The following is a 4,294-nucleotide window of genomic DNA, read 5'->3' on the forward strand; positions in this document are numbered from 1 at the left end:
TACTGGTGCATTACACCAGAGAATTCCATCCAGGTTCACCTTGACCTATAAATGCCTACTTTTGGGTTCCAGTCATTCAGTCAGTTCTGAATCAATTTAACTGCACTATTATCTAGCATGTATTTCTTTATTTTTTCCACAAGGATACCATGAAAGACATTTTAATGATTTGTGCTAGGCAGGACAGTGATTAGAGTGCTGAACTTAGAATCAGGAAAACCCATCTTCTTAAATTCAAATATATCTCAGACATGTACTATATGTGTGACCCTGGGCAAGACACTTAAACCTATTTTCCTCAGTTTCTTAATATGACCTGGAGAAAGAAATAGCAACCCACTCCTATATCTCTGCCAAGAAAACTTTGAATAAGGTAGCAAAAGAATGAGACATGACCAAGAGCCAGCATGACCATGAGCAAGAGGTCAGCTATGGAGCTGCCCTATGTATAAATCCTGTTTCTGACACCTTTTTCCCCCCTCAGCATCTCCAAGAAATTCTCTATACAAGACTATATACTCTAAATTGCTGGTGTGCATTGGAGAAGTTTCCCTATTGGGAGTTCTCTTCACAAATGAAACCACAGATCTAGATGTCTTTCTCCTCCTCTTTCTCAAATTCATTATTAAAAAAGTGTGTAATGAGAAAGGAAATTCATATGGGAAGAAGCAAAGGCCAAAGCATAGCTGTAGTCTTTGTGGGTACAAGGTTCCTAGTTTGTAGAGGGAGAAGGGAGATTTCAACTAGAAAAGTCTAAAATTGTTTTTCCATATATAGTATAATATCTCAAATTATGTTTTACAGAGTAGATGAATATATATGATAGGGACTGGAGAATAGAAAAATTCAGTGGTCAACATTCAATTTGTTTACTGAATGTCTAATTTCAAGTAAAGGATAGACACTGTAACTGGATTCTAGGCATATAAAGACTAAAAAGAACTAACACTGCCCTCAAGGAGCTTATGTTCTATTGGATGAACAAAAAGTTATTGTCATCTCATTTTATTTCTCCCCACTAACCTTCTTGAAATACACAATATGAATTTTATCTTTTAGGGGAGAACAAAGTAGAAATGAAAGCCAAAAACAAAGGGAAAGAATAAAGCAGAGTGTTCCAGAAAAAGCAGCCCATATTCAGAATGAAATTAAAGTCTTCTGAAAATGAGATCCCATTTTCCCCCTTCCCTTTCCACCCTACCCCTAAGATCTTTAGCAGATAAGCTTCATTCAAGAGTTAATCAAAAACTCTTTAGAATTACCTTCTGGAAATTAAAGCATCTCTGAGGTACCACCTCACACCTTTCAGACTGGCCAACAATGATCATTGTTGGAAAGGTTGTGGGAAAACTGGGCCACCAATGCATTGTTGGTGGAGCTGTGAACTCATCCAATCTTTCTGAAGAGCAGTCTGTAACTATGCCCAAAGGGCAATCAAAATGTCCTTACCCTTTGATCAAGCAATACCACTACTGGGTCTATACCCTGAAGAGATGATTAAAAAGGGTAAAAACATCACTTGTACAAAAATATTCATAGCATCCCTGTTTGTGGTGGCAAAGAATTGGAAATCAAGTAAATGTCCTTCAACTGGGCAATGGCTTAACAAACTGTGGTATATGTATGTCATGGAACACTATTGTTCTATTAGAAACCAGAACAGATGGGAATTCAGGGAAGCCTGGAAGGATTTGCATGAACTGATGCTTGAGGGAGATGAGCAGAACCAGAAAACCATTGTATACCCTAACAGCAAAATGGGGGTAATGATCAAACTTGATGGACTTGCTCATTCCATCAGAGCAACAATCAGGGACAATTTGGGGCAGTCTGCAATGGAGAATACTATCTGTGTCCAGAGAAAGAATTTCGGAGTTTGAACAAAGACCAAGGACTATTACCTTTAATTTAGAAAAAAAAAAAAGGTATCTTATTGTCTGATCTTGCTATCTCTTTTACTTCAGTTTTTTTCCTTAAAGATATGATTTCTGTCTCATCACATTCAATTTGAATCAATGTATACCATGGAACCAATGTAAAGACTGGCAAATTGCCTTCGGGGGTGGGGAGTAAGATTAGGGGGAAAATTGTAAAACAAAATAAATAAAATCTTTAAAATAAAAAAAAGAATTACCTGCTGGAGCAAATGGATTAATGCTCAGAATAAGCTGGGGGTAATCACACAGTTTAGAAGTGCAAGTTTCTGAGAAGCAATTCCCCAAAGAAGCCTTGGTTTAAGATGAGGCAACATAAAGAGGTATTCTCTAAGAGGCTCAATAGGAAAGAGAGAAAAATAGAGCAATGAAGGAGAGAGACAGTCATAGAAACAGAAACTTTCCTTGTGAAGATTAATTCAATAGACTAATCGGTCAGTTGGCAAATATTTATTTTTCAGTATATTTTATTTATTTTGTTAAATATTTCTCAATTACATATAAAAATTTCTAACATCAATTTCTAAAAATTTCAAGTTGCAAATTCTTTCCTTTCCACTCACCCTTTCAGAGCCCCCATGTAATATGTCAATTATACATGTATAGTCATGAAAAATATATTTCCATATTAACCATACTGCAAAAACAAGGAAAAAATAAAGTTTAAAAAAAGTGTGCTTCAATCTGCCCTCAGAGTTCATCAGTTCCTTCTTTGGAGGTAGATAGCATTTTTCACCATGGCTCCTTTGGAACTGTCTTGATGAGTGTAACTAAGTTATTCACATTGGCAATATTGCTGTGTAAAATTGCTCTCCTGGCTCTGCTCTCTTCACTTTGTAACAGTTCATATAAGTCTTCACAGGTTTTTCTGAAACTATTCTGCTCATCATTTCTTATAACAAAATAACATTCTGTTACAATCACATACCATAACTTGTTCAGCCATTCCTTAATTGATGGTTATCACCTCAATTTCCAATCTTTGTCACCACATAAAAATCAACACATGTTTATTGCCTGCAGTACTAGTCTGCTACATCCCAAGTGCTCTAGATTATGCAAATAACTTATTTTTGCCTTCTGGGTGTTTAGAATCCAGTGGAGGAAAAACAATCTATACAACATGGAGGGGTCAGGGTAAGGAAGTATGATGTACCAAAGGAGTCCATACTGCTACAACATGGTGCAAAAGATAAATACTGGCTTTGATGCAGAAGACCTGAGTTTAAATCTTATTCTTTTAACTACCTCTGCATTGTACAATCATTGCCATAGAGTTGTCTAAGGGAGCATAATGGTTATCTATCTCCAGAGCTAGAAGGAACAGTAGTCCGACCTTCTCATTTTGTATATGAGAAAACTGAGACCTAATAAGGTTGTGACTTGTCCAAAGTCAGATAGGTAGTAATCATCCATTCTCTCTCCCTTATTTTACAGGTGAGGTTACTGAGGCTCAATGAGATAGAGTGGTTGCTAAAGGTCCCATAGGTAATAATTATCTACCACTCCTTCCTTATTTTTCAGATGAAGAAATTGAGACCCAAGAAGGCAGAGTACTGACAAAGGTCATATAGGTAATAATAATCCACCACTCACCCCATATTTCGCACATGAAGAAACTGAGACTCAATGAGGTAGAATGATTGCCAAAGGTCACATAGATAGTAATTGTCCCCTTATTTTACAAATGAAGAAACTGAATCCCAGAGAAGATCAGTAAGTTAATTTGTCCAAAGTCACACAGATTAATTACAGCAGTGCTGAGGTTCAAAGTCAAGAACTTTGATTCTCAGGGCAGTATTCTTTCTACTGAGCTACATAACCTGTCTGGGTTTCAGGTTCCTCATGTGCAAAGTAAAGAAACCACACTAGATAATCCTTGAGGCTCCTTTTCCAGCGCTAATTCCCATGGTTCTATGAGTCTCAATTCAGTCTGAGAGGTGACATAGTCACCCTTAAAATGCAAGAGAAGCCAGGTCTACAGGAAGAGCTAGGCAGAGGGACTGAGTCACTGTCACTTTCTGCTACCCAGGCTGCGTGTGATTGAAGTACTGGTGTTTCACCCCTGCCCTCTACTGGATGGAATGTCTCATAAGATTCTTGTGGGTACACATCTGTGATGGATCTCTGATTGGTCCCTAGGGTCATCATCCTTAATGCAAAAGGAGAGTCTGTCCTCCCTAAGCAACAGCTAGTACCTGCCTGCTTGCATTTGGATACACAGGTTCCTCCATGAAGGGGGAAAAACCAGGAAGGGCATGGCCCCCCAGGTGAGTCCATCAGATAGATGTCATTCAGGTATCTTGTGCCAGCACTAAACTGAAGGGATTTCCTTAGAGGACAATAATTAAGGGGCTGAA

Source organism: Macrotis lagotis, chromosome 4 (assembly GCF_037893015.1).
Source record: "Macrotis lagotis isolate mMagLag1 chromosome 4, bilby.v1.9.chrom.fasta, whole genome shotgun sequence".
Lineage (NCBI taxonomy): Eukaryota > Metazoa > Chordata > Mammalia > Peramelemorphia > Peramelidae > Macrotis > Macrotis lagotis.